Source organism: Crinia signifera, chromosome 4, assembly GCF_055691185.1.
Source record: "Crinia signifera chromosome 4, ASM5569118v1, whole genome shotgun sequence".
Lineage (NCBI taxonomy): Eukaryota > Metazoa > Chordata > Amphibia > Anura > Myobatrachidae > Crinia > Crinia signifera.
This window is the reverse complement of record NC_139220.1, coordinates 275,151,944-275,171,695: the sequence shown is the minus strand read 5'-3', so window position 1 is coordinate 275,171,695 and position 19,752 is coordinate 275,151,944. Positions and strand designations below refer to the sequence as shown.

Here is a 19,752-nt window from a genome sequence, read left to right as displayed (position 1 = left end):
CGGGGGGGCCGCGAAGGGTGGCGATGTATTTTAATACATCCCGCCCATAGGCAGGTATTCAATGGTTGGAATCGGGGGCAGCAGCGAATCCTGTGTAGGATTCGCTACACTTTTGCCCCAATTCTCCCTGTAGGGCGATTCGCCGGGCAGCCGCCCATCCGTCCTATTCAACGCGTCAGGGGCTCTCTGCCCCTGGCTGCCAATTTTAACCCCCCCCCCCCCGGCGAATGCCACCGGGGAGCTGGGGGACAGCTGCAGGCAGGGAGATGGAAGCCTCCCTGCCTGCGCCGGACACTGTGGGGGTGAAGGAGGGCTGTTGGGGACACAGGGAGAGCCACCCAGAGCTGGCAGGGATGCGGTCATTTGGTCGAATGCATTATGGTCGAATGTCATTACATCGAATCCATTAGGTCGAATTGCTAAAAGGTCGACATGATTCTAGGTCGAAAGGTCATTAGTTCGACAGGTCATTAGGTCGACAAGGTCATTAGTTCGACATTGTCTAGGTCGACATTCACAAAGTCGACATGGGGTTTTTCACTGTTTTTTGAGCCGACATGTGCTGACAGGCGGTATTTCATGCCCTACCATCCACTAGGGCGTGGTGGGAGAATAAAATAGTGTGCCGAGCGTAGCGAGGCACCGTGCCCGACGCATTGCGAGCGCAGCGAGCGATGCGAGGGGATGCAGTGCACTTTAAACTGTGTCCATGTCGACTGTGTTGACATTCAGGTAAAAAAACAGTGAAAAACCCCATGTCGACTTTGTGAATGTCGACCTAGACAATGTCGAACTAATGACCTTGTCGACCTAATGACCTGTCGAACTAATGACCTTTCGACCTAGAATCATTTCGACCTTTTCCCATGTCGACCTAGAATCATGTCGACCTTTTAACAATTCGACCTAATGGATTCGATGTAATGACATTCGACCATAATGCATTCGACCAAACGATCCCAACCCAGCTGGCAGGGGGCTGTGCTAGGGAGCCGCTACACTCACTGGTCCCGATCGTGCATATGTAATGATCGGGACCAGTGTGCAGTGAATAAATGAATATTAATGAGCGGCTCCCGGCCCCTGCTGGCGAATGTGTAAAAAAAAAAAAAAATTGTTTAAAAAAATAAAATAATAATTAAAAATATATTCATGTGCTCCAAGCACATGAATAAAAATAGCATGCCCCTTCACAGAAAAAAAAAATCTGATTTTTTGACACCAAAAAATAAAAAAAAAAAACGCTTTATTCACATTCCAGTTCACCTAAAAAAGATGACGAATGTAAAATGGAGCATCATGGTGAAAATCAATGGAGAAAGCAGTTCTCCATTTGAGCATTGAATACACTCTCGGCGAATCCCAGAGAAAACCCCATTGAAATACACCAGCGAATTGCAGCGAGCATGAAACGGAGAACTGGCCGCCATTCACTGTTCGCTTTCGACGAACAGTGAACATTGAATAGGGTGAATCATATTTTCAGTGAAAAAAATTCACTGCAAGGAGTGAAAACGGTGAATCGGGAGCATTGAATACTGGCCATAGTCTGCAGAAAAGCCACTGTCACTTCATCTACTGCAAGGATGACTCTATACATATATTTCATGACATTAAAATAAGCCTGATCTATTGGAAGCACTTTTGTCTTCTGTGTTCAGCCCCCTCCATTCTGATTACCTAAATTATCCTGAATAACATCTTGCTTGAAAACAATAATTGCTGCCATATTAATCTGTCCTCCTCCTGTTCACGTTCTTTCCTCCCCTGCCAAAAACTTTGCACTTAGTAGTTATAATAAGATAGTGAGAAACAAACCTTAAACACAGATAAATGTTTATAAAGAAAACTTTGCAAACAATAAAACGGTACGCCAGCATAAAAAGGGCAAAGTAACCTGCACTTGAATTACAAAAAAGGGGGTGGGAGACGGCTCTTATGAGGGAAGCCCATTGTGTTATGCAGAGCACTTGGGCGCTTGGGCTTAGGAACCCGGTAATTGTGTGTTCACGGCGCCCGTTAAGTAGTTTACGTACTGTCCTATTCAGTGTAGTGTCCCCTCAGCACGGCGGCGGCGGCAGCGCAGTTAGGTAGTTGTACTGTCCTATTCAGCGCGTAGTCTCCCTTCAGCACGGCGGCGGCAGTTCAGTTTAGTGTAAGCGCTATTTGTGAAGGTGAAGCGACTGCGGCTGTATTTCTGTCGCTTCGAAGCAGAGCTTTACGCAGTCAGCATAGTCGGTGAGAACGACTTTACGCAGTCAGCACGCTTTCTTCTTTATTGTTCACTAAAATCCAATTGTCAGTTAACACATGTCGTCATTACTGTCTCAGGTGGATGATATGCCAGGTGTGAATGTTTTCTTGAAACACCGCCACTATCCACATCAGCCTGTAGCGTGGTGAGCGCAGCGAGCCCCGTGAGGGGACGCATTACGCATCCTCTTGACCTGTTCATACCCCCACTATCCACGTCGGTGAGGAGTCAATTCTATAGAGCGTGGCGAGCGGCCGTGGAAAATGAACCCGAAGCGTGGCGAGCGCAGTGAGCACTGCAAGGGGATGCGGAATACATGTGAAGTAATCCGCATGTGCGCGCCACACTTCGGGCTCCTTTTACACGCCTGCTCGCCACGCTTTGGGCTCGGTGGCTCGCCACACTTTATAAAATCAACTCCAGGCCGACGTGGATAGTGGGGGTATGAACAGGTCGGGAGGACGCGTAGCGCGTGCGTTCGCCATGCTTCAGGCTGGCGTGGATAGTGGGGGTTTAAAATTTTGCATTTGCAGTTTGACATGGAGCTCTGGCAAATGCGTTCTTTTTTGTGCGCGAGACACACGTGCGCCACACCCCCTAACCCTGTCCATCTCACTGAAGCCATGGTTTACATCCGCAGAGTGTTTGGGATGCTCGTGCGTATGAGACGCTCACGCGTTCAACTAACACTACGAGTATGCTGGCTACGCTACGTAGCTGTGACTACATAGGGCGGTATTCAATGAGCCTGATTCGCCATGTTTTTATGGCGAATTTGTGCTATTCAATGACCACATGGCGAATACATTTCAAGGTTTTTTTCACCATGATTCACCGAGTAGCAATCGCTATCTTTTTATGGTGAAGTGGAATGTGAACTTTTAAAATAAAGTGTTTTGTTTTTTACATTTGGTGTCAAAAAATCAGGAATTTTATTCTGAGGAGGGGCATGCTATTTTTTATTCATGTGCTGTAAGCACATGAATATATATTTAATTTAAAAAAAAATATTTTTTTTAAACATTTTTATTTTTACACAGCAGCCAGCAGGGGGCGCCGGAGCCGAGCCGCTCATTACATATTCATATATTCACTGCACCCGATCGTTACGATCGGGTGTAGTGAATATACGCTCCCCTGCTGGCACCCCCGGGGGGCAGCCTGTGCTGCCTGGCACCCGGGGAGCCCACCTACCCCCCACAAAGTTCTGGGGCAGGCAGAGAGACTACCATCTCTCTGCCTGGCACCGTCCTCAGGCTCCCTGCGGCAATCGCCGCAGGAGCTCATATTCGGCAGTCAGGGGCAGCGAGCCCCTGACACGTTGAATACTGGAGCCCGTCGGCTCTGGAACGTGGCGAATGTGCAGCGAATCCTAAAAAGGATTCGCTGCACCTCGCAGGTATTCTCATTGAATACCGCCCATAGACTACATAGCTCTGACTACGCCTGGGATGCTTGTGAGTATGAGACGCTCATGTGATGTAGCTCTACGCAGACTACATAGCTCTGACTACGCCAACTACGTTGCGCACGCCGGCGCCGTGATAATACACAATAGGCTGCCCTCTTGATTGAGCCCTGGGAATTTCGGAACAACAATGCAGAAAATGAATAAAAAACCAGGGCGACACCAGCCTCCGTGCTAACCACATATCGCGGCACACAAGCGATGCATGTCCTGAGCGATCACTGCTGAGTGGGGTCGATCATGCACTGTCTATCTCTGCTGGCGACAGCAGCATGTGGGACCGCGCATCACCTAAACCCAGGCCATACACACGGCGCAATCGGTGCTTTATTTCTCAGCGATTAGACACACGGAGAGGTTTGCACCAGCGATTCAGCATGGCCAATTTCCCTTGAGCTTCCCGGAACCTAGTTGACTCAGAAGTTGTCAGCGATGTACACCAGCGATTGTGCGAAGCGATTAAGCGTAGGCAATTTCAAGCAAGGGGGAAAAGAAAGGAGAGACGGGGAGTGTTCTGGTGACATATATCGCAATTGTTTGTTTCACAAAACACGGGGGATGTGCAGTCTCTTGCTAAGGGATCTGACTAAATTTATACAGCATGCATGCTCTACATCTCCCGGCAATATCGATGAGTGGGGCCTCGCATCCCTATCGCTATGGTTCCTACACACGCAGCGATGTGTGCTTAATTTCTAAGTGAGCCAGTCAGATCATTTAGAAAATAGGATTTTATCACTACATGTGTAGGTCCCATTAGAAATGGGGTTAAAATCACACAGTGTGTATGCCCCTTTAGGAGCCGTTTAATCCAAAATCATGGGAAATACCATTTCGCCCTTCCTCGGGTAAAATGGGGACCACAGAATTAAACCCGAGGCCACGGCTAATTTACTTATTTATTAACAGTTTCTTATATAGCACACACAGATTCCGCAGCGCTTTACAGAGTATTTTTTTTTTTTTTAACATTCACATCAGTCCCTGCCCCAGTGGAGCTTACAGTCTATAATCCCTACCACACATTCACGCACACAGACATTATAGGGTTAATTTTTGTTGGGAGCCAATTAACCTACCAGTATATTTTTGGATTGTGGGAGGAAACTGGAGTACCCAGAGGAAACCCACACAAGTACGGGGAGAATATACAAACTCTGCACAGTTAGGGCCACGGTGGGAATTGAACCCATGACCTCAGTGCTGTGAGGCAGTAATGCTAACCATTACACCGTCCGTACTGCCCCACTAATGGGCGTGTGATTCGACAAACAATTGAATAGTTCAGATAGATGTCGATTCGTAATCGTATAGATGCCCAGGAGGGGGCGCGCACCACAGTTGAATCACCCCCTTAGGAGGTGATCTATTCAGAGCGTGCATTGGAGCAGATTTGTGAGCGGCAGAATTGAGAATCTTTGACCCCTCCAGGGAACATTCAAACCTCAGGTGGAAACAGGGAAATGTAACAACTACTGGCCAGGTGACACATGGGTGACACAGGGCTTAATTAATATAGGTGGCCCATCGGAGACGGAGGTGAAATAGGGGATCAATAGTGGAACACACAAGTTATGATTTGAAGGATAGAGGAGATTACACTGGCGGACAGGTCATGCTATGCTGTCTGTAGTTAATCAGGAATGCGTCTCTTCCAAAGAAATTTCCGATCGATGGCCACTCACATTGAGTTATGTTATTGGAGACCATCTATTGTTTTAACCATAGATGGTCATACCCATTCTTTCAGTAAATGGCCTGCGGGCCAATCTCAGCCTGGTGGCAGGGCTTTGCCGGAATTGGGGGCAGAGCTATGCTCTGTGTCCTGGCGCCTTACAAAAATAAATAAAAAAAATGTATATATATATATATATATAATGTGTGTTTTCAGTGCCATCGATGGAGGAAAATCATATGGGGCCTGATATGGGGCCTGATTCTGGTTCACTCGCAAAACCAAATTCTCTCTCTAATGGACAAAACCATGTGCACTGCAGGGGGACTGATGTAACATGTGCAGAGGAAGTTAGATTTGGATGAAACAAAAACAAAATAACACCCAAATCTAATGCTGCGTACACACGGGTACAATCAGCATGAGATTTTGACTATATAGTCAAAACCGCATTGGGATCGCATGCAGATTGCACAGGTTTTTTACCTTGCGATCCCGATGCGCGCTCCCGTAGCAGCATAAATCAAAACCCAGATAGACAGGACTGCAATGACTTTATAGTGCAGATCTGCACTATATCGTCCACACCACATGCATGTCGGGTGGCTTGCCAATGCGATTCGATCACGATGAGTTCTGATCGAATCGGGATCGAATAGCAAGCCTAATCGACCGCGTGTACACACATTACTCTCTCTGCACATGTTACATCTGCCCCACCTGCAGTGCACATGGTAAGGGCCCATTGGAAAGAGAATTTTCGGTACTTGTTTCCTAGCATGGCACCAGCGATTTTAATTGTATCCATCGGGTCCGAAAAAATCGGGTCGATCGCATCGTCGCATGCAATCAAATCACATGCGTCGCGATCGACCCGATTTTTACATTGAAACCAATGTTAAATGCCCCCCAGACCCCAATTTTCATTGCATAACCACCCTGATGGGTCAAATGCCCCCCCCCCCCCCCCACGATGAACGCCAACCCGAAGCGTAGCGAGCTCGCAAGGGGTGGTGGTACGCGTCCTCCGACCTTTTCATACCCCCACTATCCACGTCGGCGTGGAGTTGATTTTATATAGTGTGGCGAGCGCAGAGAGCCCCGCGAGGGGACGCGCATTACTTCACAGGTATTACGCATCCGCTCGCCACGCTTCGGGCACGGTGGCTCGCTGCGCTCGCCACACTATATAAAATCAACTCCACGCCAACGTGGATAGTGGGGGTATGAAAAGGTCGGAGGATGCGTACCGCTGCGCTCGCCACGCTTCGGGTTGGCGTTCATCGTGGGGTGGCGTTAACAATGGGGGCGCATTTCACATACAAAGTACCCATCAGGGTGGGTATACAAATAAAAAATCAGGTATGGTGGGCCATTTAACATTGTTCCCTATGTAAAATTGGGTCCATCGCATTGGTCGCATTGTATGCCATTATAATGACATACAATGGACCCAATTTTACATAGGAATTTAACATTGAATACAATGCTTACAATGTTAAATCGCGTCGGTCGCATCGCATGCCATTATAATGGCATGCGATGGACCTGATTTTCTAATTGTCGGGAAAGGTTAAAAAAAGCCCGAAACCGCGTCGGTCGGGTCCCATGGCATATCTTAACTTAAGGTATGCGATGGGACCCGATGGGCGCTGTGCTAGGAAACAAGTACCGAATTTTCTTTTGCGAGCTAACCAAAATCAGGCGCATGGTTCTCTCCCATCAACAGCAAAATCATTCAACATTGGCCATAAACCATCGATGATTGTAAAGCGACAATGACAATCCCTACAACAAGCCGCAGCAGCATCTATGAATAATTTCAACATGGCCATCTTAACATATAGGCACACTGGGCAGCTGCTCAGGGCTCCAAAATTCTAGGGGTCTTTGAGCAGGGGCAGGTGGTGGTTACACAATAAGAGCAACCAGACAGCATTCTCTACCTGACTCCCAGCCTGCAGCAAGACAGAGGGTCCCATTCAGACCTGATCACATAGCTGCGAATTTGCAGCAGCAGCAGCAGCCAGAGATCAGTTAAGCCACTTTCCTACTCCAGTGTAATCCCACTTTGTGAATTAATGTATACGGGGTACATCCAAGCAGCTAATTCATACATCAGCTTGTTGTGACTGCATATTGCAATGCTTTTTGTTGATGCATCTATGCTGATACACCTGGCAGCTTTGGATCTCCCATAAAAACCTATGGGGATGCAGTGGCCCGCAAGAATGGATGAATTGCAGCTAGTATCGGCGATACATGCTGCAATCCCTCCTTCCTAAGGTGGTCATATACTAGCATCATTTGGCCCTTTTCTGCACGATTTTGACACATCAGGCCAATAAATCATGTGAAAAGTGTCAAATCGTATGTCATTTATACGATTCCGATCCGATGTGCGGTCCCATGCGACATGCATCCCATCCAGAGATGGTCACCGCAGCATCCCGGATTTATCGCACATGGAGCGGGGAATGGGATCACATGCAATTGGCTCGCTGTATCTGTTGCCGGGGTATTGCGTGTAGGGTTACCACATCATCTCTTCAATTCTGGACACATTAATTACACAGGTTTTGTGGCCGGCTGAATGCTCAAGACTCCATTCCACCTGGTTTCAACAGCCACAGAACCTGTGTAATTAATATTTGTCCAGAATTAAAGGGATGAGGTGGTAACCCTAACTGCGTGTGAAACTAACATGTGATACCTCCACATAGTGTATAGCTACCTTTACATTTAGGTGTTACTTGCATATCTGCAGGTAGGGATGGCCATCAACCATCGATGATTCAAAATCATTGATGGTTCATGGCCGATGTCGAATACTTTTGCCATTGATGGGGGAGAACATGATGGTTTCCCTCCATCAATGGAACAGCAAAACAATGTTTTTGTTTTGAAAGTGCAGGGACACAGAGTATAGCTCCGCCACTATTAAGCCCCCTCCCCCCCATGTTTTGATTGGCCCACAGGCCAATCGATCAAACACAATGGATGACCAATGATATGTATAAAATATCGATGGTCATCCATTGGATAGTTTAGCACTATCAATGGCAATGATGGCCATCCCTAATCTGCAGCCAGTGTCGGGAGTTTTAGCTGCAGAATAGGGTACGGTTCCCATCTTAAAGCACCATATATAGAATTCATATTGGTTTTATACTATATCATTGTCTTTTCCTTACATGTCATATGAGTAACCCTCAGAGATACATTTGAAGGAGGGACACAAAAAGGAGCGCCTGAAAGAACTGTCTGTATTTTTTTCTGCTAGTGTCGGGAGTTTGTTCCAGTTGCCCGGAGTCAAGATATATAGAACAACCCCTCCTCCCCACCACACACAACCTGAAATTATCTATCTAGTGAGAACATATATATTTCAGAAGCGATATCAATGGCTTCCAATTAAGTGATTTAAAACTTGCAGGAGAGGAGAGGTGCCCCCTTGGCAGCAGGAGCCTGGCGGCAGATGACTCCATTGCCTACCAGAGTTCAGCTAAAACACCCATTATCAGAGAAATGGCTGCAAATCTATGATAACAGGGCCTCGCTCTCTGTGGCTGGAGAAGTATATGACATGTCCTCCTACTGCACGTGATGGGACCTGTGCTGCAGCAAAACATATGGGAACAGCATAGAAAGCACGCGGTTACTAGGCTGCTGCATCACATGTACCGGGACCTCATACAGCCACCGGGTATTGTAACCCCTTGTACATGACAGAACGCCGGTAACCTGTTTCCAGGGTGACCGCAGAAGGATTCCGGCGTCTTCCGGTGTCAGGCAAGAGCTCCCGTCCTACAATGCGTCCCGTTCAGACAAAGAACTACATCTCCCGACATACACTGCGAGCCAGGGACAGAAACAAACTTTATTTAAGAATAACAAAAGAGACACGTTGACCTGTGCCGGAGCGCAGAGCAGGACGGCCAGCGACGTTCGCTGGAGAGGAGGAGGAGACCAAGCGGGGCGGGGCTAGACGGCCACGTGACTCTACAGCGCGCTAAATAAACTAAGTCAGCAGCGCATGCCATGGTAATATAACAATTATCCTCCTATATGCTGATCGCGCTCATTATGATCGGGTTGAGCAGCACATAATAGGATAGATGTAGTTTCCTGTGTCTGTAGTCTGCATTCATGTGAATATTTACCTAGCGACTGTCTGCTTTATAATGTGGCCTCTGGCTCCTGGGGGGTAACTGTGCTCTATGACAGTGATGGCTAACCTTGACACTCCAGCTGTTGTTGAACTACACGTCCCAGCATGCCCTGCATAAGTTTTAGCATGGCCAAATAGTAAAACTGTAGCAGGGCATGCTGGGATGTGTAGTTTAACAACAGCTGGAGTGTCAAGGTTAGCCAACACTTCTCTATGATAACTGTCTGGAGCTCATACTGCATGACTGTTCCTTAAAATGATTGTCACGGGTATGGGTAAAAACCGGACCAGGACAAAACCGCCGAACCAGACATCAAACTCTGCATTTTGGAGCTTGTAAACGTCTGGTCAGGGGGGTGTCCTGTCTAGAGGTTCTGCCTGTGACACCTGTCACCAGGTAGAGGAGGAGGGGTAGAATAAAGCCTCCCTGTATGGTCCGGGCATGTAGCAAAAACCGGACGGTCCAGACCACACGGGGAGGCTGTAATCTCCCCTTCCCCACTTCCCTGATGATAGCTATCACAGGGACCCCCCCGGACAAGACACCCCCCGGACCGGACCCTATAAGCTCCGGACTGCAGATTTTGATGTCCGGTTTTTACATAGTCCTGATTGTCACTGGGGTATATTTACCAAATGGTCAATTTTGGTCAATTTTGAACGCTTTAAAGCTGATCTTACTTGATGCTGGGCTTACAGGGCTAAAACACACATTTACCAACTAATTCATTTTAACGGTACTTATGTAGTATCTGGGCTGCCGATTTTGAAATCGGGTCCATCGCATCGCGTCGCATACGACCATATCGCATGCGATGCGATGGACCCGATTTTTCTATAGGATTCAATGTTAAAATGGACTGAGTCCATTTTAACATGGAATTCAATGGGAAAAGGGCTCCTTTTCATACCCCTACTATCCAAGTGGGCATGGAGTTGGATATAAACCTGTGGCGAGTGTAGCGAGCCACCGAGCCCGAAGCGTGGCGAGCAGACACAGAATACCGTCCCCTCGCCACGCTTCGGGTTTATATCCAACTCCATGCCCACTTGGATAGTAGGGGTATGAAAAGTACCCCTTTTTCCCATTGGATTCCATGTTAAAATGGACTCAGTCCATTTTAACATTGAATCCTATGGAAAAATCGGGTCATCGCATCGCATGCGATATGGTCACATGCGATGCGATATCGCATCGCATCGCACTGATTGTATGCCTTAAGTTAAGGCATACAATCAAAAAATCGGCAGCCCAGATACTACATAAGTACCATTTTAACATGTTAGTAAATGTGTTTTCTAGCCAAGGAAGCTCAACAATGAGCAATTTTACACCTTTCTGCTACTGATTCCTCTCTCTATGCATCCAAAAACAGTGAAAAACCCCATGTTGACCTGGAGTGGAGCTGAGCGACCATATCCCAATGTATGGGGTGAATGTCACTGGGAGCACGCTCCCGCGACCAGCCCTGCGGTGGCCGCTTGTCATAGGTGCATGCTCTTGTGACCAGCAGCTTCCCCTGGCAATCAGTTCCCCCTGCAGCTTCCCTCGGCAGTGTCACATTTCATCAACGACCATCTCTGGTTTTGAGCACTTTACAACTGATTCTCGGCTTGATCTTCCAGAATCGGGTCAAAAGGGCCCAAATCATATAAGTGTATGGGCAGCTTTACTAAAGTCTAGATATGCTACATTGGCAGCCCCTCTTTGATCTATTGTTTTCGTCACCAGGTCAAAAAATTAAATAAGATTTTTCTGGCATGATGTCCCGTCCCATCCCGTAAATTGCTGGATTTGAGAGATTCCGCAATTCCCGCTTTTATTGTTTCCATCAATTTTCCTACAACCGATGTAAAGCTCACTGGTCGGTAGTTGCTTGCCTGTTCCTTGCTTCCACTTTTGTGCAGTGGAACATCCTGCGCTATTTTCCAGTCCTCTGGTATCACTCCTGTATCTAGTGACTGGTTGGATATTTCTGTTAATGGAGTTACCAGCACCCATTCAAGCTCTTTTTTTCTTGAATGTATCCAACTTGGTCCCATGGAGGTATCCACTTTTAGTTTTGAGAGTTCTATTAATACCCTTTCCCTGCAGTGATTAGTGAGCACAAATAATTTAGATCTTATACAATTGCCTTGTCTCCTTTGACTAGCATCCCAATCCGTGTTTTAAGTCTCACTATCCCTCCCTTTGATTTTCTCCTTTCACTTGTGCCTTTACACATCTGATTACCCTCTTAGCCCTTTTTCAGCCGGACAATATACTCCTCCTTGTCATTATTGTTTTGAGTCTTTTTTTGCTTTTACACTAGTTGATTCCTCTTTTGTAAATCATGATGGCTTCCTTTTCCTGGTGCTTTTCCTAACCCTTTAGATACAAAGGTATGTTGCTTGTACTATTTAAGTTTTTAAACGTTCCTCACCACTCCTGCTCTCCTTCCAAGTTCTGAATGAGTTAAGGTGTGTACACACAGAGCAATATGATTTCTTGCAATTTATTGCTAGCAATATATTGCTCAGCAATCAAATTGCTCAGTGACTCCTTTTCATCAGCGATGAAAAGGAGACAATGCCGAAGGGGGGGCAGCCAGCAGCCAGCCGATCACCTGCCGACATGCTTCTCCATGGGGTGCGCCGCACTGGGGTGGGGTTATCTACCGCAGACTTGTGTAGGGGCATAGTGATGTGCGGTCCCACTGGATAAATCTAGTTAGATCGCCGGTCAGGGCCACCGGAGAACTCTGGCCCTGACAGATCGCGCAGCGGCATATCACTGAGCAGTGCTGTGTGCTGAGCGTTTTGAGCAATCTAGCATCGCTCGCTACGTGTGTAGGTCCTGTTAGATAAGGATTCACATTGGTTCCCATTCATTGTTACTCTGTGCATGTCTTTAGAGAATAACTGCTGTCTGGCCGTGTATTTGTCTGTAGGCTGCCAGTGTTACGTGGCTAGGTGTTCTTGGTTGCATTGCTGTATAATTTGTTTTGTATTGCTACCAGCGCCTCCATCCGTGGCAGGGGGAGGCAGAAAGAGGGCCTGGGACTGGAGTATATCAAGTATAATTTGTCATAAACCAAGTTCACATCTCCCTTGAAACTATTTAAAAGTAGTAGCTTCTAAGCAACCAATCAGATTCTGTCTATCATTTTCTAGTATGCAATGGAGAAAAGTAAGAATCTGATTGGTTGCTATGGGAAACATCACCTCTTTTCATTTTTAGAAGCTGTAGTAAATTTACTTAGGGCCTCACCAGGGTTTGAAATGGGGGCTTCCTATTTTGTCTGTCCCAGGCACCACAGTTTGTGAGGGTAGCCCTGATTGTCACCAACTACAGGGGTGCATATTGTGTATCCTTATGTAATCTTCCCGTTATGAAGCCAGGAAACACCAAATCATATCTTCCAACTTTTGAACAGCTCCACAGGACCACACGATTTTTGGGAGCCTCCCATTCTGGAATGTTAGGCAAGTATGCTTTAACGGGTTGGAAAGTGGGTATTGGTGGCAGTATGGGGGGTGCAGTAGGTTGAAGTTTTTAGGGTGCTGATAAGCCTTACACCGACCCTTCACACAGCATCCAGGAAGATACTATGCAAGCTCTGTGGCACAACACACCCCAGAATTGCTATTTAACCCCTGAAAGCCTGCAAAGGCCAGCCCTCCCTCTACCCTCTCTCTAATGACCTCATCTTTGTGGGCCTAAAAAAGTCAATTTCTAATGACATTCTGATAAAAATGCAGTGTCATCCCAGGTTCAGTATGAAAGGTGCAAACCCAGGATCATACCTCCCAACTGTCCCATTTTTCACGGGACCTTCCCATTTTTTTGGGAAGGTCCAGCCCCCCTCCCAGGACCAGCAGTGTTCTGCGGCAGGGGGGCAGTTGGCAGTCCCCCCAGCCTGAAATCAATAGTCACTGTGCACATGCGAACAGCATCTGTGTCACAGAGGGTGAAAAACGGGGAAGTGTCCCTCTTTGTGTAAATGGTCTTTGCGACTTCCGCTTCCGGCTGCATGAACGGAGCTGACTGACACCGCAGCTCCGTGTCCTAGCCCGCAAACCAGCTAAAGAGAGCCGCACCAGAGGCTCTCGCTTACCTCGCCGCCCGACAGCCTTACTCCCTGCACGCAATGGATAAGTCCCCAGCTCCCGGCACCTCCGCGTCAAAGCCCCAGCAGCAGCGCAATGAGAAGCGCCGGGCAGAATCAAACATGGCGCCGGATCCTCCCTTGTCTCCTGCGTCCAAGAAGACGGCAGCTATACAGGAGGAAACAGACACCCCTCAGGTACGCCGCAGCCCAGACACGCCAGCTACTTATGGGGATATAGTGGATGCCATTAAATCCACGATGGCTCCCCTATTAAAAGGTGCAGTTGCAGAAATAACGCAGCAATTGAATCACCTCACAACCAGAGTCACTGATAATGAGAATAAAATTGGGGCAGTTTGCCACGACATGCATGTGGCTATGAAAGATATCATTAAACTACAGAGGGAAAACCACCAATTATGGAATCGTCTGGACGAAATGGAAAATCGCTCCAGACGGAATAATGTAAGGGTGATAGGAATACCTGAAACCGTCAAAGGTCCAGCGCTAAATGAATTTGCTTCAAAAACCTTACCGCTTCTCCTAGGCATTGCTGAGGAATGTAAAGACATGGTAATTGAAAGAATTCATCGAGTCGGCCCTCCTCCCAGACAGACTGACGCACGACCGCGCCCAGTCCTGTTCCGCTGCCTAAATTACCTCCATAGAGTCATTATCTGGAAGGCTTCCCGCAAACATCAGAATTTATTATGGGAAGGGAGGAAAATCTTTATCTTCCAAGATTTCTCAGTGGAACTCTCGAAGCAGCGTAAAGCCTTCTCTCCGATCTGCACGAAACTGGTAGCAGATAAACAAAAATTTGCCCTGATGTACCCTGCTCGCCTCAGGATCTTCACAGCAGATTCCCATTATGATTTCCTGTGCCCGGATGATGCCAGAGCCTTCCTACAACACAGAAATGAAGCATCCTCTAACGACATTACAGATCTTCCGGAGTGACACTATCACCTTATTCATTCAACATTAATCCCCCCATGTCCAATTCAGGATGAAGAGCCTTATTCATTAACTCTTTTAGACAAACACTCTCTCATCCCTTCTGTTTTTGTCAGGTTTTTGTATTTATTTTTGTTTCTCTTTCTTTCCCCGTGATGTTTTATGGGAATCCCCTATAATACCATATGTTGCAACATATCTTATCTCCATATTTTTTTTAAATTAGTAACAATACAACTGTTGGTGTAGAGGAGCTATCATGATGGAGAGAGAGAAAGAGATAAAAGAAAAAGAAGGAAAGTGAGGAGAAAAATACGTGATAAAATAACTTGCGCAATGATCTTCCCCCCTATCACTATGAGAAATAGGCTACCATAGATAGGGAAAAAAAAAAGGGAAAGAAAGAACTTATCCTAGTTATGACCAGGCAAGTTAGATTACTATGTTAAGGGCTAAGGACCGTAGTTTATGCCCCGGGTCCTTTAAATAATATTCATGACCCGAGATATAGGGTTTTCTAGGATTTTTCGTTTTTATATGTTCTCAAATGCGGATAGTCTGTTATATCCATCATTACCTTCTGGTATGTTGATCATACCCTTTAAATGTATATTTGTTATGTTCCCCCTGTCTTGTCATGTTTTATGTTCCCTCATTTTCCATTCCCTCCCCACTCCTACACCTAGGAACCAATCTGAATCGGAAGCTGAGACATATGTGATGCCACAGAACAATCACCCGGACTCCCATGACTGAGCTGAGGATTGGATCTCTTAACGTTGGAGGATTTCATTCTCCTGCCAAAAGGCGAAAGGTACTACTATACCTGAAAAAAAAAATGGTACTTATGTAATATCTGGGCTCCCGTTTTTCTTATGAGACCGCGTCCCCTTGCGGGGCTCGCTGCGCTCGCCACGCTTCGGGCACGGTGGCTCGCTGCGCTCGCCACACTATATAAAATCAACTCCATGCGTAGTTGGATAGTAGGGGTATGAAAGAATGGGGTGCATTTAACATGGGAGCCCAGATAATACATAAGTACCAAAAAAATCATTAGACATCATTTGTATCCAAGAAACTCACCTCCTCCCACCAGAGATATTAAAATTACAGATGTATCAGTGGAAAGTGTTAGCATCTGCGCCTTTTAATAGCAAGTCAAGAGGTATTGTCATTCTAGCCAGGAAATCACTCCCTGTTGAAGTAACATCCTCGACTGCTGACCCTGAAGGCAGAGTCCTTTTAATATCTCTAAACATAGCTAATAACCCCTACACCTTATGTTCCATTTATGCCCCAAACTCTTACTCTAAACCCTTCTTCAAGCAACTTATTACTCTCCTGACCCCATATACTAATACTACCTTAATTTTATGTGGAGACTTTAATTTAACCTCTCACCCAATAATGGATAAGTCAGCTCCTCCTAAGAACCCCAGAAGCAATCCTAGAATAGGCATCCCATTTCTTCTAAAATCCCTCCTCATGACTGATGTGTGGAGAGCAACTCACCCCACCGAACGGGAATTCACTTGTTTATCGGCTGCTCACCAGACGCTCTCACGCATCGACTACATACTTATCTCCACAAATGCATTCCCTCATGTCACAGAAACACAAATCCACCCCATCTGCCTTTCAGATCATGCTCTAGTCCAAATTAACATCCAGCTTACAAAAGAAAAATCCAATTATAAAACATGGAAATTCCCGGCACATTTATGCTCCTCAGAACAATTTCAAAAATATCTCCTAGATGCTTGGAATGAATATCATTCAAATCACATAGAATCTTACTTGGCTTCGCCTTCCATGTTTTGGATGGCAGCCAAAGCTCTACTACGTGGATCTATCATGGCGTTTGAAAAAAAACTTAAAAAGTCTCTAGCAGACTCATATTTACTACTCCAAGAGTCATTAACAAATGCATATTCTAACTACACTCCTAACCCAAACACAAAGGCAGCATATAGCCACGCTAAGACCCAACTTGATGAAGCCCTCCAAGCTATGACAGACAAGTTACAATTTATCTCTAATTATCGCTTTCACAAGTTAGGAAATAAAACTGGAAAACTATTATCGAATATACTCAACACTACCAGAGCCCCCATGCTGGTCCATCCCCTGACACGCCCTGATGGTACTGTCACAACATCCAATTCACAAATCACACAAATTATGTCCGATTTCTACAGTTCCATCTACACCACACCCGAAGCAGTCCCTCCTAATTCTCCTATGTACCTCGAATCCCTCTCATCAAATCGTACTCTTAACATTTGGTCTGATTTAGAATTTCCACAACTGTCTGAATCCTCCATATTATCCCTAACCTCCCCAATTTCACTGATGGAAGTAACAAAAGCTATCAAAACCTTAAAAACAGCCAAAGCCCCGGGTCCAGATGGCTTTTCTGGAGATTTTTATAAATTGCTCTCAAACCAATTAGCACCCATCCTAACCACAGTGTTTAACTCCATCCTTGCTGAGGGTTCCCCCCCACTCTATTTTAATTCAGCAATAGTCAAGGTTCTCCCCAAACCAGGTAGGGACCTATCTAAACCTGGGTCATACCGCCCAATTTCGTTGCTTAACAACGATTATAAATTATTAACAAAGATCCTTGCGGACCGCCTCAACCCTACCCTACCTCAAGTGGTTCACCAGGATCAGACTGGTTTTGTCACAGGACATCACTCTGTTTGCAATGTAAGAAAAATTTTGGCAGCCACCCAAGCTTTCCTCCCCTGCATCCCAGACACAGATCCTAGCCTTATCCTGGCGATTGACGCCGAGAAGGCATTCGATCTCGTGCTCTGGCCCCATTTATTCCAAACCTTAGCTAAATTCGGATACCCCACAAAATTTATTTCATTCCTCAAAACATTATACACTTCTCCAACCTCCCAAATTGCGTGTAATGGGTTCTTATCCCCTCCCTTCCCTATCCAAAGGGGGACGAGACAGGGATGTCCCCTGTCCCCCCTTCTTTTTGCGCTATCAATAGAACCTCTTGCAATTGCCCTTAGGACCACACCTGAATTCTCAGGCATCTTTATCAACTCTAAAGAGATCAAACTAACTTTATTTGCTGATGATATGATTTTATTTGTCTCCAACCCCCTCACATCCATTCCCGTCATTATGGACATTATCAAATCTTTTGGTCTAACCTCAGGTTACAAAATAAATGTCAGCAAAACTGAAATCCTCCCTTTAACCCCTTTTCACCAACCCTTAAATACACACCCTATAATATCACAATTTAATATACAACCCAAGCAAATCAAGTACCTAGGGGTTAATATAACAAATAACCCTCAACTATTATATAAAGCCAATTTTGAACCCCTCATCACCAAAATACTTGCCCAGTTAGATTGCTGGACTAAACTGCCCATTTCTTTGCTGGGAAGAGCTGCTGTGCTCAAAAGCATAATTTTCCCCAAAATCTTTTATTTTCTCCAGATGTTACCCTGCATATTAAACGCCCGTGACTTAGCAACTTTAAATAGAGGCATGTCCAAATTCCTATGGTCAGGAAAGAGACCAAGGATGTCCCTTACTAAACTTTCACAAAATAAAGCAAAAGGCGGCCTAAAGATCCCGAACTTCCAATATTACGCCTGGTCTGTACATTTTCGATATATTTCGGACTGGCTTTATAACAATTCTATATACACTGAGTCAAGCCTAGATAACCACCTCTTCTCCCCTTACTCACCTAGTGCATTACTGCACACCCCGCTCAAATTAATCCCATCGACCATTCGCAACCATATACTTTTTAAAAGTACCTATGATACCTGGCTGCAGATTAACAAAAAGCTGCATAGAGACCACAAAATTACACCATTCATTCCACTATGGGGAAACCCCAACTTCCCACCCTCACTACAAACCTCAACTTACAACATTTGGAGACTTAAAGGACTGGACCTGGCCACGAAAATATTTGACCCAGGAGGGGTTATATTACCCTTTGCTTCTCTAAAGAGTACCTACGATCTTTCTAATAAACATTTCTTTATGTTTTTGCAAGCTAGGCACTATATTACCTCACTCTTACCATCCATTCTGGCTCAAGTAACTTATGATCCATTGTCACAACTTTTTAGTACACTCTATCATCAACCTTTTAAAACTTGTTACTTATACAATATACTGATTGATAACATGCCAGACACCCACCTGGACACATTATGCCTAAAATGGTCTCAAGATATCCCAGATTGTACCTCCCCTTCCGATTTACTCAAACACTACCCCAAAAATATGAAAATATTACAGTCAGCATACTTACAAGAAGTACACTTTAAGGTAATCCACCGAATTTATATAGCCCCAGCCCAGTCCAAACACATGTTCCCGGATGCCTCTGGTGAGTGTCCGAAATGCAAGATGGGTAATGCCAGATTCTATCATTGCTTCTGGGAGTGCTCAAAAATACTCAAATTCTGGAGGAAAACTATCCACTATACAAATCAATTACTTTCAACCTCTTTCCAAATTGACCCCTTAGCTTGTTTATGTCTGAATTTCAAAAACTGGCAACTTAACTCTTTAACTCAGAACCATACACCTTTACTAATCTTAATATTAACCTTAGCCAAAAAACTCATTTTAACTCATTGGTTATCCTCATCTTCCCCTTCCATAACTGACCTAAAAGCTAAGCTATTGAATCTACTATATTTTGACAAAAGATCTCTGAAATTCGACCCTAATCACTCGCCATCAAAATTTTTTGCTAAATGGAATCCCTTTATAAATTCGTTGTACTCAGAGGTTAAAGCCCAAATCCTTTCAGTGTTCAGTTCATGTAGATGATATCCTCAGCTCAGTCGGGGGCACCTTACCCCCCTTGATGGATGAAACAACACCAGTACTCACTACATCCTTGACCGGTCTTGATAAGACTCACACGTGTTCGACGCCCGTTCTACAAAAACTCTACACAAATCCCTCCCCTCCTCCCCACATAACCCTACCCTTGCCTGTCTTTGTCTTAGATGTGCTCCGACGTCTCATGTGTATGTTTTTTTTTAGTAAGGAACCACTTTTTGTACCTCTTTACGAAGTTAAACATATGTCAAGATGTTTTGCAGCTGTTATACCTTTGTTATTTATAGA

At 45.6% G+C, this 19,752-nt stretch overlaps 1 protein-coding gene across 1 annotated transcript in view; it reads right to left on the bottom strand.

The window, feature by feature from the left end:
• LOC146075400 (oxaloacetate tautomerase fahd2, mitochondrial) overlaps window positions 1–9,266 on the bottom strand; it is a 28,555-nt gene extending 19,289 nt beyond the window's left edge. Inside the window, exon 1 of the mRNA XM_083184590.1 lies at window positions 9,142–9,266. The gene's annotated coding sequence lies outside the window, so the exon portion shown is untranslated. The remainder of the gene's footprint in view (window positions 1–9,141) is intronic.
• Between the last annotated feature and the right edge of the window lie 10,486 nt (window positions 9,267–19,752).